Source organism: Dendrobates tinctorius, unplaced genomic scaffold (genome assembly GCF_039654945.1).
Source record: "Dendrobates tinctorius isolate UK_male_01 unplaced genomic scaffold, ASM3965494v1 ptg000083l, whole genome shotgun sequence".
NCBI classification, from domain to species: Eukaryota; Metazoa; Chordata; class Amphibia; order Anura; family Dendrobatidae; genus Dendrobates; species Dendrobates tinctorius.
Window position 1 is genome coordinate 37,958,612 of NW_027361751.1, and position 20,756 is coordinate 37,979,367.

Consider the following 20,756-nt stretch of genomic DNA (forward strand, 5'->3'; position numbering starts at 1 on the left):
CCAGATGGGCTGTGCAGTCTCCTTCCTAGCGCTTACTTGAGGGATCTCCAGTACTGAGTTACACTGAAGTTCCTCCTGTCAGATCTTCCCAAGAACTCTACAACTGTAGAGACAACTGTAGCCTGTTCCAGGGACTCCTCACTCCTAAGTCCCGGCTCCCTATCCATGTTGCTGTTGTGCCCTCAAGTCTTATATGGGAGTATTGCATTTACAGCCTTCTACTCCTCTGGTGTCTGCTGTAGGACCATCAGTGTCCATACAGTCGTGGAGACCAGGCTCCAGTTCATGTGCTCTTACGGGAGATGAGCTCTTCCTTTCAGCTCTATCTCAGCGCTCCTTCCACACGTCTGCATACTTCACCCTCCGCAGACTAACTAATCACTCCTTCCTCTTGGCCCTCAGAGAGCACTCCTCCCCTTAATTCTGGTTCAGAGTCCCCCCTGCTGGCCAGGAGTGGAACTGTGTTGCATGCATAGATTGACTGCGAGAGAGACCCATCATTGCCTCCAAGCCTGGCATTACCCTCCCTGGAGGAAGGCAAAGCCACTGTGGCGACCATACTCCTGGGGGCGCCACATTCCCCCCTAGTGCAAGTCAGCACTCCTGGGCTGAACAAATGAACAAAACATGAAAAACATAAACAGTTAAACAAGGTGAACAATTATAATTGTGCAAGATTTGAAAAATGACAAAGTTACAAAAACCAAGTGCTTCAAAAATGGTCCTATGATGATAAGTCCAGCATCAATGTCCATGGTCCATTCCTGGGCAAATGGTGAAATATATACAGATTGGTGACCACACAAGTCCTTTGGTACAATGTACATAAAACAAGGTAAAAACTGGAAAATTCAGAGGAAACTCTTACAGGTTACCTGTAGGCACAAAACTTGAAAACAGTTACATATATACACAATTTTATATGCGGAACCTAATGGGTGGTATACCTTGTGTGGTACGGGTAGACCTGCGTAATACTGGTGTAGTGTGTAATGCACTGGATACACTACTGGTGGTTCTATGTAGCACAGGGATACTAGATTGTCTAGGAACTCTTGGACTCACCATGGGAACAACAGGTTCACCACTGGCAGGGCAAGGGTTCTCTGGCTCCACTGCTGCTGTGGCACCTGCTGCCTGATTTTCCCGATCTTCAGGATTTTCTTGAGTCACGTCTTCCTGTGCTACCAGTAGGGGAAATGTCAACACGGGCACCACTATAGCATCATTTACTTTAGTCCAATTGGCAGGAAACTCTCCAAGTATGGTGCTGACCTTTTCTTCTTCTATGGGTTGGGTGTTATCTTGTTCTTCCACTCTTTCTCTTAACTGGTCAGGACATAATTTCAAATGATCCCTTGACACGGATGCTGAGATTTCTCCTCCATCTTTACTAATAAGGCACACCTTGGTATTGTCAAAGTTTGAAGGTTGAATGGTGTAGGGTTCAGCTTCCCATTGATCATCCAATTTATGCAGTCTTCTTTTCCTCTTGAGAACTTGCTCTCCTGGCGACAAAGGAACTGCAGGTGCATGCTGATTGTAGTGCCTTTCTTGCTTTTGTCTTGCCTGAGCTAAACTCTTTTCCACACATTCTTGAACTCTTCTGTACTGTTGTTGTCTTTCTGTATCCCAGTCAGCATCTGGTGACGCTACTTCAGGCGTAAGTGGCTGGTGGAAGGGAGGCAACTCTATTTCTTCAAGAGCCTCAGGGTCTTCTCCTGCATCTGGCAGATTAGGAATCCTGGACAGAGCGTCAGCATTGGCATTCTTGTGCCCTGCTCGGTACTTGATGGTGAATTCATAGTTAGATAGCCGAGCCATCCATCGCTGCTACAGTGCACCTAGTTTTGCAGTTTCCAAGTGGGTCAACGGATTGTTGTCCGTGAAGATAGTAAACTTGGCAGAGGCTAGGTAATGTTTGAATCTTTCGGTGACAGCCCAGACTATGGCAAGGAACTCCAACTTGAAAGAACTGTAGTTGTCAGGGTTCCTTTCAGTGGGACGCAGCTTCCTGCTGGCATAGGAGATCACTCTTTCTTTTCCATTCTGTACCTGCGACAGTACTGCTCCTAGTCCCACATTGCTGGCATTAGTGTACAGCACAATGGGTTTGTCATAATCTGGGTAGGCCAGTACTTCTTCACCTGTGAGAGCCATCTTCAGCCGAGTGAAGGATCTCTCCAACTCTTCAGTCCATTCAAAGGTGGAATTTTTCTGTTTGGTCTTCTTGGACTGCCCCACCAGAAGATTTTGCATAGGGGTGGCTATTTCAGTAAAGCCTTTGATGAATCTTCGGTAGTGGCCTACCAGTCCAAGGAATTGGCGTACTTCATGAAGGTTGCTGGGCTTCGGCCAGTCCTGGATGACTGTGACCTTGTCAGGATCTGGTGCCACACCTTCTGCACTGACCACATGACCGAGGTACTGTACCTTGGGCTTCAGGAGGTGGCATTTGGAAGGCTTCACCTTCAGGCCAAAATTGGACAAAGCTTCAAACACTTCAGCTAGGTGTTCCAGATGATCTTCATAGGTTTTGGAGAAAGAAATGACATCATCCAGGTACAACTGGACCGTCTCAAAGTTCATGTATCCCAGGCAGCACTCCATCAGCCGTTGAAATGTTCCTAGAGCGGTGCAGAGCCCGAATGGCATATAGCTGAACTCACAGAGACCCATTGGAGTGGTAAATGCTGTTTTCTCCTTGTGTGCCTCTGCCACGGGAACCTGCCAATACCCACTAGTGAGATCCAAGGTGGAAAAGTAGTTAGCAGTTTTAAGTGCAGCTAATGATTCCTCAATTCTAGGTAATGGGTAGGCGTCTTTATGTGTAATGCTGTTAACTTTCCTGTAATCAACACACATTCTCATGGTACCATCTTTTTTCTTTACAAAAACTATGGGAGCTGCCCATGGGCTACATCTGTCTCTGATAACCCCAGCTTCCTTCATCTCTCTCAACATACTCTTAGCACATTGGTACTGTGTTGGGGGTATAGGCCGGTACCTTTCTTTAATGGGTGGATGATCTCCAGTGGGGATAAGATGTTGAACCCCTTTTGCCTGCCCAAAATCTAGTGGGTGTTTGCTGAATACCCGCTCATATTCTTGTGTCACTCTGTAAACCCCATTTTTCTGGTATGAAGGTGTAGAGTCAGTTCTTACCTGCAGTTGCTGACACCACTCCTCTGGCTGCTTCACAGAGCCATTGTCCTCCACCTGGTCGGATGAGACCAAGGGCTCTGCTGCCTGCAATGAGTTGTTATTAACAGTGAGCAGCTTAGCAACTGTGGCGTACCGAGGTATTGTGGCCTCCTCCTCCCCACAATTCAAGAGGCGAACAGGTACTCTCCCTTTTCGTACATCAAACACCCCTCTGGCTGTCAGGACAGTGGGCCTGCCAACAGAGTCATACTGGTTCTACCAATGCCTGGTAGTCTTTCCCTCTGAGACCTATGGCTACCCGACACCAAATCAACATTTCACATCTGGGGGGTATTGCAATGGGGAAAGGATCACTCACTCTGACGCTGCCAATTTCTCCGCCAGAGAGTTCTACCTGTTGTCTTTGCATCAGGGCTCTGATCTCCTTCTGCAGAACTCGTTGTTCACTGGAACTAGCAGTCTCAGCCACCTGTTGCAACAAGACAATAACCTCGGAAAGACAATTTTCAAATACATTTGTACCAAGAGTCATCATGGGATTACATTCACATCGATCAATATCCACAACTATCAGACCTTGAGATTTTAACTCTACCCGACCCACTTTAACAGTAATCTCTTTACATCCTATCTGCGACAAAGACTGACCATTACTGGCAACTACTGTCAGTTCATCAGTTGGGCCACGGGTGAGTTCAGAATCAGCCCAATACAGCTTGTAGAGGATATAGGGCATAGTGGTCACCTGGGAGCCAGTATCCAGCAAAGCGTTCATGAGGATGCCATCAATCACCACAGGGAGAATCGGTCTCCCTTCAACATACTTGGCTCTCCAGTATCTTGGGCCTTGTGATCCTATTCCTGGGGGTTGGCCCTCTGCCCCAGGGGTTGCTCGTTTAAAGGACAGCATCTTGCAAGATGACCTGCCTTGTAGCAGCGACGACAGATGGGACGTCCGTCCTGGTCATAGCGGTCATTGTTCCTCCCTCGGAGTGGCAGGGCTCTCCTCCTCCGGAGCCACGGGACATCCTCTGGACTGGAAGCAAGCTGGATCTTTTCTTTGGTGGACACCTGCAGGGACTGCACGGTTTTAGTAAGTGCAGCCATCCCCTTGGTCAACTCCTGGACCTGAAGACGCAGCTCCTCAGTTGGATCTTTATCCAGAGTCTGTGCATCAGCCTCCACAGGGATGGAAGGGAAAGATGTTGCTTCCTGGTGGAAGGTGATCGCTGGGTGCCTAGTGGGCGCTGGACGGCTGTCAGTTGATTCCTGCAGGACCCGAATAGCCCTGTCCTTAAAATCAGCAAAGTCCAGATCAGGGTTTTGCAGGGTTATGATGCGCCACTGTCCTCTGTGTGTACTGGATAGAAGTCCTTCAAAGAACTGCTCCTTTAACAGTTTATCTTCCTCCTTCACACTGTCAGGATCAACTTGCTTAACTGCTCGCAGCGCCTCCTGCAGATTGAGAGCATAGTCCCTTATAATGTCCTGCGCCTTCTGTTTACAGCCAAATAACCTCATCTTGATTTCAGCTGCAGGGCGGGTGTCAAAGGTGCTTCTCAGCTTGGCCAGGATCTTTGCAACAGTCTCTTTATCAGTGTCCTGCCAGGCTTTCACCTCTCTCTGTGCTGCACCCGTTAGCTGTCCAATAAGGATGTTCACTTTCTGGCTTTCAGACAGAGGGTATACTTTAAACAAACTGCACAGTCTCTCTTTAAATTCACTCAGGGTATGTGACTCACCCGAGTATTGCGGTAGCCAGGCCGCTCCCGGAAGGTAGGGCATAGACAGCGGCATTATGGGGTCCACTGCAGCGGGCGCTACTCCTTGCGGCACTGAGGGGTTGGCGACGGCGTCCGCCGCTACATTGCTGCTGGGCACAGACATTCTCTTCCCCCCTAGTTAACGTTAGCCAGGGCCAGGGGTTGAGTGAGCTTACCGGCGGCTGCTTCGCAGGCCCGATGCTCTGGCTATAGGCCTCAGCTCCTCCCCTTCTCGCACGCTGTCCTCTCTTCCCGCGCGGCACTTCACTTCTTTGCGCTCTGTGGCAGGCTCCGCCCACGAAGGCCTGCCCCTTTTTCTTCCTGCGCGCGCCAAGCAGCGCAGCAATGGCGGCAACTGGCGCCAATTTCACACACAGTCTTTTACACAAACACAGTCTTTGGCACACAGGACCCGGGGGTACCGTGCTCCGTAATCCTGTTTGTGACGCCAAGTTGGGTCACCCTCCCAGGGCTGTGGGAAACTCGGTATCGGGCCGGTATCAGTGGGATATGTCACAGCAGCAGTGACCCGGACCGTGGCCCTGGGCGCCCAAGTAATAGGAAAATGTGAATGGTGGAATGTAGTTAGATGAATAGTTCGTGACACCACCTGTGGTGCTCGACAAGGGAGGTGTTAAGCCGACGCTGCATGCAGATCCACTGGGACTGATGGTATGGTGCAGCAAAGATGTAAAAGCTCCCCACAGGTGAAGCTGTAGTCCAAGGGCAGTGTAGATGTGGTTGGCACGGGTTGTAGTGGTGCCAGAAAGGTAGGAAGCAGACAAGACACAGCGGGGTGCAACTTCTGTACCTTTACTTGGTAAATGCAGTCCAGGGTCCTGATTACAGATGGTACCGGAGCAGGCTAGCCTGTAAGCAACTCCGGGATTCTCTCTCACCAGATGGGCTGTGCAGTCTCCTTCCTAGCGCTTACTTGAGGGATCTCCAGTACTGAGTTACACTGAAGTTCCTCCTGTCAGATGTTCCCAAGAACTTTACTTGTACGGCAGACAACTGTAGCCTGTTCCAGGGACTCCTCACTCCTAAGGCCCGGCTCACTATCCATGTTGCTGTTGTGCCCTCAAGTCTTAGATGGGAGTTTTGCATTTACAGACTTCTACTCCTCTGGTGTCTTCTGTAGGACCATCAGTGTCCATACAGCCGTGGAGACCAGGCTCCAGTTAATGCTCTCTTACTGGAAATGAGCTCTTCCTCTCAGCTCTATCTCAGCGCTCCTTCCACACGTCTGCACACTTCATCCTCCGCAGACTAACTAACCACTCCTTCCTCTTGGCCCTCAGAGAGCACTCCTCCCCTTAATTCCAGTTCAGAGTCCCCCCTGCTGGCCTGGAGTGGAACTGTGTTGCATGCATAGATTAACTGTGAGAGAGAACCGTCATTGCCTCCAAGCCTGGCATTACCCTCCCTGGAGGAAGGCAAAGCCACTGTGGCGACCATACTCCAGGGGGCGCCACACATTTCTGATGCTTAGAAAACTTACAGATATTAAAAGGAACCTGTCACCGGGTTTGGCTGATATGAGTTACCGCCACCGCCTTTCAGGGCTGATATACAGCATTCTATAATGCTGTATATCGGACGCCAACCCAACCTGAAAGAACTGAAAAATAAGTTTTATTGTACTCACCTGGGGGGGCGGTCCGGTCTGAGGGGTGTTGCTCTTCTTGGTCCGGCGCCTCCCATCTTCGCAGTACTCCATCTTGGTTCGTGTGGATGACGCGTCCCTGCATCTTCCACACAGTCTCCATGGCATCGCGCTCTTGCGTAAGAAGCATGCTTATCTGCCCTGTTGAGAGCAGAGCAAAGTCCTGCAGTGCACAGGCGCTGGGCCTTTTTGACCCTTCCCGACATCTGCGTACTGCAGTACTTTGCTCTACCATCAACAGGGCAGAGAAATACACTTGCGCAGGAGCGCAATGCCGAGGTGACTGTGTGGATGATGCAGGGACGCGTCATCCACACAAACCAAAAAGGAAAATGTCGATTGTAAGAAGATGGGAGGCGCCGGACCAAGAAGAGTGACACCCCTCGGACCGGACCGCCCCATAAGTGAGTATAATAAAAGTTATTTTTCATCTCTTACAGGTCGGGTTGGGGGCTGATATACAGCATTTTAGAATGCTGTATAGAAGCCCTGAAAGGTGATGGCTGTAACTCGTATCGGACTAACAGGTTCCTTTTAAGGTCAATTTTAATAGGAAGTCAATTAACCTTCAAAGAGGTTCTGTCATCAGGTCAAAAGTGGCCAGGTTTGTCTCTTACTGTATTTTATTCCTGCTGTTCTCTAGAGTATTTCATATTTTCATTTTTTTTATTCTCCAAAATTAGTGCTTAAACATATGGTCTTTACCAAAGGGGCATGGCTCTCAAGATTCTCTGGGGCGTGTCTTTAGGCTGCTCCATGTTATTGCTCTCAGAGCAAGCCCTCTTGGTGAAGACTATAAAAAATGAGCACTAGATCAGAGGGCTCATATCTCTGGAACCGAATAGTGGATTTGAAAAAAAAATACATAAAACAATACTCGGGAGGAGCAGGAGTAAAATACGTGAAAAAATTGATCACTTATCACCAGGTGACAGATTCTCTTTAACAACATAGTTTTTTATTAATATTGGTTTTGAAAGGGATTCACTTTAAAATCCACTTCGACTATTCAAAAAGTACTTGAAACTGTTTGTGATGTGGAATTTAAAGCGAATCCACGTCAGAAAAATGTGTTAAGATACCCCAAGGGTGCATTCATACTGCTTTTTTTCTGAAAGTCAAAAAAGTTAATTTTCTATGGAATAACTTCTTTTATCTTGAGTTTTCTAAAACTGAAGTATTCTTTAAACATTTTTGGGGCATTTCCTGATATTTTTTAAGTCCGTTAAACAATTAATTAAGCTATATACTTTTTTTAAAATAAATACCCTAATAAAACACTCAAAAAAAACAGCGGAAAAAGATGCAAAGTAAACATACGTTATAAAGTTTTAGCATAAGAAGATATCTGGACTTAATGTCATGTATATTAATGTCCACATAGTGAGAATTGCTTTGGATTTGCAGTTAATGGCTACATATAACCTGGGTACTTCAGCCTTTAAAGGGTTAACAGAGAGCTTTTCTGCGTATGTCATCATTTTCCTATTCAGGATCTGTTATTCACTAAAAATCTGTGGTGTTTGGTTTCCAGTGTGTTTCTTTTTTTTTAACGTCTAAATACATAGACATTACAAATGAACTCTTGTACCTTTTCCATGCAAATGTAGGAAAATCATCAAATTTCCAATTTTCTTTTTTCAGTCCAGTGTATTGGTTTAATAACCGGCAATATGATCGCTTCTATAAATGCATCTGTATGCACAGTGACCTCCAATAATAAGCTGATCCCAAAGAGTCTCTCTGTAATCCAAAAGGAGACCTGGCAGTAAGTGTTACACTCCCCTGCATTGCCTCCACAGGGGAAATTAGGTATTGCACAGTTCTTATTTAACTAGTGAACTGTGTGGACATCCAGTGACACTATTGGCCTCTGATTGACAGTTCTATGTTCTGTTCTTTTAATTTAGAGCAAAATTCTCTAATATGTCATATCTGAATGGGTTTTCAATAGCAGACGGCCCCTTTAATTGACATGTACGCTTATTAACCAGTTTTTTTCTTTGCTTAACAGCATCTAAAATACCTTTAAAATAATTTTAAAAAAATAAAGCAACTTTGCAAAAATAGTTAAATAAAATACTATGTCCTAAAGAGAGTTTGCCAGAACAAAGTTCAAACCAATCACAGTCGCTCAGTGTATCCTAAGTGTGGCTGAGCAATTTACGACACGTTCCCACCTTCATGTTCTATCTTCTCGATAATCTTCATCCTGGATTGACAGCTTTGGCTTTAAAGGAGTCAAAAGAGGGCACAGATGAATGGATATCTTTTTGTTTTTGTTTCTTTGCAGCCCTTTGATTTGATAATGCCTAATTTAGAGTCGATTCCATAAGGATTGGCTTCAAAGAAGTGACATGCACATTTCTTTTTTCACAATGCACTTTTTTAACTCTATGTCATGGCTCGGTTTCAATCTGGTGACCTGTTGCTTCATGGTTGGTTCTTATGTCTGCTGGGCTATTGCCCCTTTCTTCCCTGTCCGAATGCTGATTATTCATATTGTCTGTATTCCCCCTTATTGGTTTGCTCCATTCCAGGTTTTTCCATTTTCCCATTTTGGTTTTCCCTATCATATTCTGGTTGGGCTTTATATATATTATGACTTCACAGCACTTCCTTGCTGGCTATACTTCTAGGTGGATTTATGCTAAGTAGATCCAGCCCTTCAGTTATGGGATTTTCCCTGCTAGGCAAACACTGTTTGTATTCCTGCTGAGTGTCGGTTTGTCTACCTTCCTAGCACCCTTTCCTTTGACCACAGTTAGGGTTCTGGGAGGTTAGGGTTCTGGGAGGTTATTCTTGTTTCATTTATTTTTGGTTCTCCTTAGTTTTCCGTCTATCCTTTTATGAATGTGATTTAAGTTTTCTCATCCTAGGTCTTAGTGTCCCCACCTGCACCTTTTCCTCTCCCCTTGATAGAGACAACCAGAAAAAAAGCAATACAAGGTGGAGCCCCAATCAATTGCAAAACCAAAAAAGTAGACCACAAAAATATAACTTTTAATTAATCATGTTAAAACTCTGAAAAATACCTACAAATTAGTTTAAGGTGTAAAATTTGATTATATACAAAATCTGTAAGGGTCACCAAAATATTGACAGGATGCAGTACAAGGGAACAATCAAACCCTAGAATTCCCTATGGAATACCAGAAGATCCATGTCCCATATGTACAGAGAAATCAAGGGATAAATATATCCAAATACCATATAACATCCAATATACAAAATGGTTATTACTTATCTTGTATATGTAAGAAGTCTTAATTATAACGAATCCATATCTATGTTTGGATATATTTATCCCTTAATTTCTCTGCACATATGGGACCTGAGACATGGATCTTCTGGGCATTAGGCTGGTGATGTCCATGAGATGAAAGTTAGGATACATTTTTGTATATATTTATGTATACATGTTCCCTGATCACTTAAAACTTCTGTGTATACTGTGATGACAAGGGATTATTTCTCTTTGGTTTAATATGGACAGGGATCTGCTGATAAGATATCACAAATATCACATAGTCATACCGTAAGTATTCAGACCCGTTGCTCAGACACTCATATTTAAGTCACATGCTGTCCATTTCCTTGTGATCCTCCTTGAGATGGTTCTACTCCTTCATTGGAGTCCAGCTGTGTTAAACCCCTTTCTGCCATCGAATGTACTTTCCCGTCCGTGTGACCTGGGACTTAATTCCCATGGACGGGATAGTACGTCATAGCGATCAGTGGCGCCCCCTAAGGGGAGTTCCGCTAATCACGGCCGGGTGTCAGCTGATTATCACAGCTGAGACCCGGCACTATGTGTTAGGGACGGTCACAGACCGCTCCCGGCACGTTAACCCCTGGCACACTGCGATCAAACATGATCGCAGTGTACTGGGGGATTAGGGAAGAATCAGCAGGGAGGGGGCTCCCTCCGTGCTTCCCTGAGAACCCCGGAACAGAGCGATGTGCTGCGCTGTCCGGGGGTCTCCTTCCCTGCAGGCCCCCGGATCCAAGATAGCCGCGGGGGCCTGCAGGGAAGCGGCTTCCTCAGTGACTGCAGAGAGCAGGCATAGACGAAGCCTGTGCAGTGCCTGTCAGATCGCTGATCTGACACAGCACTGTGTAAAATGTCAGATCAGCGATCTGACACATTACAGTGATGGCCCCCCCACCCCCGGGACAATAAAATAAAGTTAAAAAAAATGTAAAAACAATTTATAAAAAATCCCTAAATAAATAATAATAATAATAATAAAAAAAAAAATTCCCTAATACATTTTTTTGAAATAAAAAACAAAACAAAACAATTATAGTACACATATTTAGTATCGCCGCATCCATAACAACCCACCCTATAAAACTGTCCCACTAGTTAACCCCCTTTAGTGAACCCCTTAAAAAATAAAATTAAAAAACAAAGCAAAAAACATTGCTTTATCATCATACCGCCGAACAAAAGGTGCAATAACGCGCGATCAAAAAGGATATAAATAACCATGGTACCGCTGAAAACGTCATCTTGTCCCGCAAAAAATGAGCCACCACACAGCGTCATAAGCGAAAAAATAAATAAGTTATAGCTCGCAGAATAAAGCGATGCAAAAATAATTATTTTTTATATAAAATTGTTTTCATTGCATAAAAGCGCCAAAACAAAAAAAAAGACATAACTGAGGTATCGCTGTAATTGTACTGACCCGAAGAATAAAACCACTTTATCAATTTCACCACATGCGGAACAGTGTAAACGCACCACCCAAAAGAAATTCATGAAATGCTGCTTTTTGTTAATTCTGCGTCCCAAAAATCGAAGTAAAAAGCGATCAAAAAATGTCACATGCCCGAAAACGGTACCAATAAAAACGTCAACTCGGCCGGCAAAAAATAAGACCTCACATGACTCGATGGGTCAAAATATAAAAAAATTATAGCTCTCAAAATGTGGTGATGCAAAAACTAATTTTACAATAAAAAGCGTCTTTTAGCGTGTGACAGCTGCCAAATATAAAAACCGCCATAAATAGTAAATCAAACCCCCCATTATCACCCCCTTAGTTAGGGAAAAATATTATTTAAAAAAATGTATTTATTTCCATTTTCCCATTAGGGTTAGGGCTAGGGTTACAGCTGAGATTAGGGTTGTGGTGGGGTTAGGGCTGGAGTTAGAATTGGGGGGTTTCCACTGTTTGGGCACATCAGGTGCTCTCCAAACGCAACATGGCGTCTGATCTCAATTCCAGACAATTCTACGTTGAAAAAGTCAAACGGTGTTCCTTCCCTTCCAAGCTCTGTCATGTGCCCAAGCAGTGGTTTAGCCCCACATATGTGGTATCAGCCTTCTCAGGACAAATTGCACTACAACTTTAGGGGTCCAATTTCTCCTTTGTTACCCTTGGGAAAATCAAAAATTGGGGGCAAAAATATCATTTTTGTGGAAAAAAACAAGGATTTTTTTTATTTTTATGGCTCTACGTTATAAATGTCTGTGAAGCACTTGGGGGGTTCAAAGTGCTCACCACACATCTAGATAAGTTCCTTGGAGGGGTCTTGTTTCCAAAATGCGGTCACTTGTAGGGGGTTTCAACAGTTTAGGCACATCAGAGGCTCTCCAACATGACATGACACCCGCAGACCGTTCCATCAAAGTCTGCATTCCATAACATCACTACTTCCCTTCCAAGCCCCGACGTGTGCCCATACAGTAGTTTTCTCCCACATATGGGGTATCAGCGTACTCAGGACAAATTGCACAATAACTTTTGGGGTCCTGTTACCCTTGGGAAAATAAAAATTGGGAGTGAAAAGATCATTTTTGTGGAAAAAATATAACTTTTTAATTTTACGGCTGTACGTTATAAACTTCTGTGAAGCACTGGGGGGTTCAAAGTTCTCACCACACATCTAGATGAGTTCCTTGGGGGGTCTAGTTTCCAAAATGGTGTCATTTGTGGGGGGTTTCCACTGTTTTGGCACATCAGGGGCTTTCCAAACGCGACATGGCGTCCGATCTCAATTCCAGCCAAAAAAGTCAAATGGCACTGCTTCCCTTCCGAGCTCTGCCATGTGCCCACATAGTTGTTTACCCCCACATATGGGGTATCAGCGCACTCAGGACAAATTGCACAATAACTTTTGGGATCCTGTTACCCTTGGGAAAATAAAAAATGGGGGGTGAAAAGATCATTTTTGTGGAAAAAATATGATTTTTTAATTGTACGGCTGTACGTTATAAACTTCTGTGAAGCCCTTGGGGGTTCAAAGTTCTCACCACACATCTAGATAAGTTCCTTGAGGGGTCTAGTTTCCAAAAAGGGGTCACTTGTGAGGGGGTTTCGACTGTTTAGGCACATCAGGGACTCTCCATCGCGTCCGATCTGAATTCCAGCCAATTTTGCGTTGAAAAAGTCAAACGGCGCATATTAGGTATCAGCATACTCAGGACAAGTTGCACAATAACTTTTGTAGTCCAATTTCTCCTGTTACCCTTGGTAAAATAAAAAAAAATTGGACCTGAAGTAATTTATTTGTGAAAAAAAGTTAAATGTTCATTTTTTTTAAACATTCAAAAAATTCCTGTGAAGCACCTGAAGGGTTAATAAACCTCTTGAATGAGGTTTTGAGCATCTTGAGGGGTGCAGTTTTTAGAATGGTGTCCTTTGGGGTATTTTCTATCATATAGACCCCTCAAAGTGACTTCAAATGTGATGTGGTCCCTAAAAATAAAATGGTGTTGTAAAAATGAGAAATCGCTGGTCAACTTTTAACCCTTATAACTTCCTAAAAAAAAAAAATGTTGTTCCCAAATTGTGCTGATGTAAAGTAAACATGTGGGAACTGTTACTTATTAAGCTTTTTGTGTGCCATATCTCTGTGATTTAAGGGCATAAAAATTCAAAGTTGGAAAATTGCGAAATTTTCAAAATTTTTGCCAAATTTCCATTTTTTTTCACAAATAAACGCAAGTTATATCAAAGAAATTTTACCACGAACATGAAGTACAATATATCACAAGAAAACAATGTCAGAATCAATGGGATCCATGGAAGCATTCCAGAGTTATTACCTCATAAAGGGACAGTGGTCAGAATTGTTAAAATTTGCCTGTCATTAATGTGCAAACCACCCTTGGGGGTAAAGGGGTTAATTAAACTGATAGGACTTGATTTGTAAAGACACATCTGTCTATATAAGACCTCACAGCTCACAGTGCATGTCAGACCAAATGAGAATCCTGTCAATTTTTTGGTGACCCTTACAGATTTTGTATATACGCAAGTACACACCTTAAACTAATTTTAGGCATTTTTGAGAGTTTAACATGATTAATTAAGTTACATCTTAGGGGCCTATTTTTTTATCTCCCCCTTGTTAGCCGTGTATATCGACCTCACATCTGGTTCCTCAGGAGTTATGAAAAACTCCTCGACGGCCTTTTAGGGAGTCAGGACTGAGATGGCATTTTTAGTTGTGAGGCTAGGAATTGTCTAGTATGCACAATGACCAGTAGTTTGTGCATGCAGCTTCCCTCTGTAATAGCTCTTCCTTATTCCTGTTAACCTTATGTGAGTGTGTCACGTTCACAACACTCGTCCAAATCAACTCCTCGTATGAACAGCGAAGTGTATGTCCTATGAAAAAATGATAGGAAGAGTTTTCCAAGTGTTTTACAAGTGTTTTTTAAAAGGATTTTTGCTGCATATCCTCTCCAAATAACTCCTTAAAAAAACTCCATGTGAACATAGCCCAATATGTTATATGGGAGGAGAACATTGCACATTCTCTTAATGCTAGTAGGGCACAAAATTTTGGCATGTAGGGTTCTGAATATAGGGTAGAGCTTGAGCTGTGGCTAATGTGAAAATGCATATTTATGGCACAGTGTCATGTAAGCCTCTATATCAAATAAAGTTTGTACTTCCAAGTTTTTTTTTTTATTATTATTCTGTTCCCAGAATAGAAAATGTTCCCTGCTATTAATGGTGTTGTCTGATTGCCAACCCAGACTAAAAGCACACCGAAACATCCTGATAACACTGATTACTGAATACATTTCTTTAATTATAACATTTCTTAGACGTCCTTCTTTTAATCACATTGAAGGGAATGTCAATAGATTTTTACAGAAAAACTAAACACCACCACGTTATTGCTGTTTGTAATGACTTGGTAAATGTGCCCCTGTTAAAATTGCCAATTTCATTATGGTGGATGAAAAAAGCTCTACAACAGCGTGTGCCACTAACCAAGAGTCATATGGGCGGGGCTGGGGTGGTGATGTTATTCGGGTTTTATAACTTGAATATCTACAGTGTGAAACAACTTTTTCTAGTGCCACCCAGATAGTTAAGTTATAATCTCCCATAACAAGAATTGTTCTACTTGTCATCACAAGACTATTGTGTCTGGATTTACTGTAATTTGTGTTTCTTGTTATTGGTTTATGTTTCATGGTCTTTTATACCTCTGTGAACATTCCAAAGTTCTGCCGTGCTTCCTGACTCCGCCGCACCAGTAAACTTTCAGGAAGTTTGGAAGCTGAAGATAACAGTGTCAGTCCTGATATTTGTAGTGTTAGTACAAGAGTACGAGTATACTGTGACAAAATAATAAAATCACATCCCATCACTTATGTGGCATACATGGTCAGAAAGATATAGATCATAGTGAATTATTAGTACGGTGGCTCAGTGGGTAGCACTGCAGCCTTGCAGCGCTGGGGTTCTGGGTTCCTACTAAGAACAACGTCTTCAAGGAGTTTGTATGTTCTCCCCGTGTTTGCGTGGGTTTCCTCCAGGTTCTCCGGTTTCCTCCCACATTCCAAAGACATACTGATAGGGAATCTAGATTGTGAGCCCTAATGGGGACAGCAATGATAATGTCTGTGGAATATGTTATGCTATATATAAATAGTGAGTATGGGAAAAATTGCATTAAAGGACCCTGTTATGTGAAAAAATGCTATTAACCTGCAAACAAGGGGTTTCTCTGCAGGTTACCGTAATTGTGTTTTGAACCTGCCCTTCTCCCGTAGTTAAAGCCCCGCTGTCGGGAGGAAATTAACACTATTGCACCCCTGGCAGCATTCCAGATTCAGGTATGGGGTCCGGCGCGGGTTCAGTCATCGGTCTGTGTATAGAGAGTGGCAGCTGTAATCGCCCCCAGCATGGACTTACAGCTGGCCCTAATCCTGAGCTACTCTCAGTTGGTGCTGGAGGCACAGATACAGCCGCCGCTCTCTAAACACGGAGCAGTGACTGAACCCGCGCCGGCGCCACCCCTATGACTGAAGAATAAAATTAATTTCCTTCCTGCAGGGGTTTAAATGTGTGTGCTGGGCAGGTTCAAAATACTATTAATTTACAGAGTAACCCCATATCTGCAGGTTAATAACTTTTTTTTTGATGTGAAAGATTCCAATTAAACTGGTTTTTCAACATCATATTTTTTCACCCCTTAGGATTGCCCTATGTAAGATTAATAGAATCAGCTGTGCTTATCTTCCCCTTCTCCAGCTTCTGTCACTGCGAGCAGTAGCAGGGGGTGACGGTGCTGGGGAAGGAGAAGTTAAGCGCAGCTGACTAATAATCTTACAGAGTCGAAGAGGTGGGAAAATTTGAAGACTGAAAAACACTTATCAGTGGCTACAGCGGGGCCTTTAGTAATGGATAGGTCCATTAATACACAAGGGCATAGCCACTAAGTGTATGCAGGTTGCCCAGTGGCTACCAGTGGGTGACCAAAGCCCTCTCAATGACAGTCATGTATTGTTTGAAAACTTAAGGTGGTAAAGAGCCATGGGAGTAGTAACCCTGGGGTGTTAGAACTCACTGGGGGTGAAATCCCACTGTGTGCTTGTGCATTTGCATGTATTTCACTCACTCCTTTTTGGCCACATACTCTTCTTTTTGTCTGGACCTTTTAGCTAGGACAAAAGTAAGGAGTCTTTGGAATGCCGGTCAAATATTCAGGTCGAAATTCTTACTTTTTTCTATTCTCACTGTGGGTTCACTATATCTTAGTTTGTTAGTTTCTGTTAAGGTGTAACATCTTTTCCGCTTCCTGTCCCTTTTGTTCCTGCTTTGGCCACTAGGCGGTGCCGAACCTTTGTTGCAAGTGATCAGTCTTGGGCCTTTTGGTGTGGCTAGATCAGCGAGCTATGAAGTTAATTGTCTGGTTTTTGATTACTCTTTCTGAGAGTCTTTGGCGGTTCTGCCTGCTATTTAAACCCCTGGGTATCTGACTACCACTGCCAGTTAATTTGTTTTTGCTATTTTGTTTGTGTTTTTTTCCTGATTCCTCCTGTTTTCTGACCTTGGGTGAATTTTGACCTTCCTCTTGTTTTACGATTCTGTTTCTGACGTAATCTCTTGGCTATGATCTTGTTTGGTGATACTTCCTGCCTGTGGTTTGCTTCTCAAGACGGCAGCCCTTCCGTGGAAGAAATCCACTGGACCCCATTATAAGACCAGATTTCTGTACCGATGTTAAAGGGTGAAGCTTAGGGTTCCTCTGGAATCTGTCAGATGGAGTGGCTTATGCCAAGTCTGTCTGAGGCAACCTGTTTGAGCCTGTGGCCTCTGGCAGTCTTGTATCAAGGACTTTTTTAGGTTGGGGTGCAGTTATGATCTGTATTTCTTGGAGGTCTTGGAGATGTGTTGCCATCAAGTTCTTTACCCAATTGCACACCTAACTTTCCCTTCTGGGAATGCCAAACCTCAACTTTGGAACCTGGTGGATACTTGGGTGGCAGGTAAAAGCCAGTAGAAAGACTGACTCTTCCTATGCTCGGAAAAAGGAGGCCATAAGTCCCCAACCCTTGCAAGTCTTTGAGCTCAGAGAGTTGAAGTAGGGCCCCTTCCTTTTAGAGAGGTCTTTCAGTATATCGTAAGTGATTAAATGCATTAATAAAGCTACTCAGCATTGTATGTAGATATGGTAATTGCTGTATTTAACTTGGAAAATTGTGTCTAAAGGTAAATTTGCGCTCTTGGCGAGAGCTTACATTTTGGTCCCTGTGAGCTGAACTCTGCGGTTATATCATAAAGCTGTTGTTTATGTTCTTTTAAGTGTATGTATAAGAGAAGTCGGGACCTTCATTCTTGTCTGACAACCTGTCAAATGAATGGCAAAGTTCCAAAACAGACAAGACTACAGAAGTACCAAACCATGGTCAAGAATGTGGAACACTTTCTATTAAACTTTTAATCCATTAATATGTATCATTTTGCCGAAGTTTTTTTAAGTCATTTTTCTTTTTTTTTTTGTCTGGTGGTATTTGTTGACACTTTTGCACCAAATTGTTCTATTCGGCTTATAAATTTTGGGAAAAATCTTAACTGTTCATTATTATGGTCTTTAAACATTTTTTGGCAACTGTTTGGAGCTAATGGTAATGTGTTCTGTTAAAATGTAAAATTAATTTCAGGAAAAATTGTCAGACGTACTCTGTATATCTTTGTACCATGTTAGGCCTCTTTCACACTTCCGTTTTTTACAATCAGTCACAATCCGCCAGGTTTTGAAAAAAACGGATCCTCAATTTTTTTTTGAGGATCCGTTTTTTTCCCATTGACTTGCATTAATGGCGGATTGTGACGGATTGCTGTCCGTTGCATCCGTTTTTTGTGAGGATCCGCCAAAAGTTGCTGTCCGTCACCATCCTCAAAAATTTCAAAACGGAGCTTGTAACGTTTTTTTCTCTGGCGGATCCTGCAAACACTGATTTAACCCGAATTTCTTTCTGGGTGCCGGACAAAAAAAAAAATTCTCTCTCTCTCTCTCTCTCTCTCTCTCCAGCGATTCCTTTAAATTTCTTCATTTTCAGGATCAGTTTAGAACGGATCCGCTTGTCCGCCTTTTTGGCGGATTATAACTGATGCAAAAAACTGAAGTGTGAAAGAGGCCTTAGCCAGTAGATAGAAAAATATTCAGGATTGAGAGTCCTCAGTAGTTGATACCTTTTAATGGCTAACTGAAAAGATGGTAACACATTGCAAGCTTTCGAGACTACTCAGGTCTCTTCATCAGGCTAGACTAATACAAAATCTGAAGTCACATATTTATGCACAATACAGCCTAGAAAAAATGCAATAGATAAGACAAGTGACGTGAAGCAGAACTATCAATATGGGAGAGGGAGAAACATAAATATAAACATTGGACCAGTTCATAGATAAGGAGTCTGGATGTTTTATGGTCCTCTGATTGGGGTCTAGTTCTGTGTTGTGATGCCCCCACACGGTTTTAAAAGGAAATTCCTTAATTGATGTAAAAAGACATAAATCCATGCGACACATTCATTCCAGCACTGCATTAGTTAGCCTGATGAAGAGACCTGAGTAGTCTCGAAAGCTTGCAATGTATTACCATCTTTTCAGTTAGCCATTAAAAGGTATCAACTACTGAGGACTCTCAATCCTGAATATTTTTCAGACGTACTCTGTGAAGGGTCGCAGTTTAGGTTCAGTAAGTGTTGCTCTGACCAAGCGACGACAGTCTACCAGAATCGGGGACCTGCTTATATAATATAAATTGAGAAGGCGTAACAGTGCTCTGAGCCCTTGGCCCTCGTTCATACATGGAATAAAGCAAGTTTGAAAGTAACTATAATGCAGGTATAATATTTATAGGAGCTAAGTCCCGTTTAGAACTTGTTAGGTTTCATTTTGCGAGTGATGGACTCCCTTTAAAATAGGTACAATTTTAAAGAAGTATAAGGCGTAAATGAAAAACAGGAAAAAAACACTAGAAACTAGAAGAAAAAAGGCACAAGTTCAAGAATGAATCAAACATTAAGGCTATAATTCATCAAAGTAATTTTGCAAAAAATCTAGCGTAAAGTTGCAATATTTGTGCGCAACTCGGAGTTGTTCAAAATTTGTGCAAATGTTTGATGTTTTCAGTTTCAACCTTCTCTGGTAAAATGGTCGGAAATGGGGCAAGACGTGGGCTTGGCGGAGGCGTGACGCCACAGCTCATCTAATTCATGATGAGGTGTGGCGCACGTCACTAGTAAAACTCTTCTGATTAAGAGGCACGTTCCAGAAGTGGGACCTACCTGTATCATGTAATGATGGCATGTTCTGTAGATATAGCCACAAACGTGTAATTGTTGTCGTTTATTGTAGAGTACAGTGGAGCAAAAATATTTGCTCTGCCCTGGTCTGGTGTCCAGTCTTCCATGGCAGATGGACCAAGGCAGTCTTCATTTCTGCGCCCAGCATCCTTGGGCCGGCATCCTAGACACCTCGGCCTTGCTGCCGTGACGTGAGGCTTAGGTACTAGTTCTGATGTTGTAAGGCCAAATAAATGGAAGAGGCGCCATGATAATTAGTCGAGGATGCCGGGCCCAAAAGTGAAGGCTATCAAGGAGGACCGGACTAGACAATGAAGCAGGGCAGTGTGAATCTTATTGCTCACCTCTATCCAGTAGTGAAATTTAGTAATGGTTTCTATGGCTTGCTAAGTATCTGCCTGTCATGTTTTATAAATTTGCTTCATATGTGGCTGGCAACATATTCCATAAGTATTTCATAATTGGATATTTGTGGCCCATTCAGTGCAAAGTATTCAGCTGGTTGGTTTTGCTGTGACTTCTAGAACTACAATAGCTGTAAGGCCTCAACCTCTCCTCCTGATGTGGAAATGCTATTCACAGAAGGCGGTGAGGTCATTCTATAGGGGGAGTGTAGGAGAGAACCAGCAAACCAGCCAGGGAAGACAGGGGCCGTATAGGAAACTCCCTGGTCATTGTCCACAACTGACCTGACGCCCCCTGCTGGTCAAGTGCCCCTAACCATAAGCTGTAAGAAAGGAAACTACAAATAATGCAGTTATGCTAAATCAAAGATAGTCCTCACACATCACTTTTTATGGAGGAAGACAGGGCTGCAAGAAAAAAAAAACCTCAGCAACTAAACGCACACACAGCCGAATAACTTGCACGGTGTCATTATCGATGACAGTATTTGCTCACCGAGGCCAAGGGGCATGCACTGTTTGGTTAAATCTCTGCTCTTTAGTACTTGGGATAAAACACAGATGACAGAAAACATTGTAGGAGAGATACTGAATGTTTGGGGAATATAACTACTGGGATTCCTGGACTCGGAACTGGCTGTGATCTCAGGTTATATTTTATGTGATTATATATATATATATATATA

The 20,756-nt window shown here is 43.3% G+C and overlaps 1 protein-coding gene across 4 annotated transcripts in view; it reads left to right on the forward strand.

Annotated features, from left to right (window-relative positions):
- GHR (growth hormone receptor) overlaps positions 1 to 20,756 on the forward strand; it is a 489,978-nt gene that overhangs the window by 265,721 nt on the left and 203,501 nt on the right. Inside the window, exon 1 of one of the 4 annotated variants that reach the window (XM_073584316.1) lies at positions 20,624 to 20,719. The exons of the other annotated variants lie outside the window; for them this stretch is intronic. The gene's annotated coding sequence lies outside the window, so the exon portion shown is untranslated. Of the gene's footprint in view, positions 1 to 20,623; positions 20,720 to 20,756 lie in introns of those variants that run through there. 4 annotated transcript variants of the gene reach the window in all.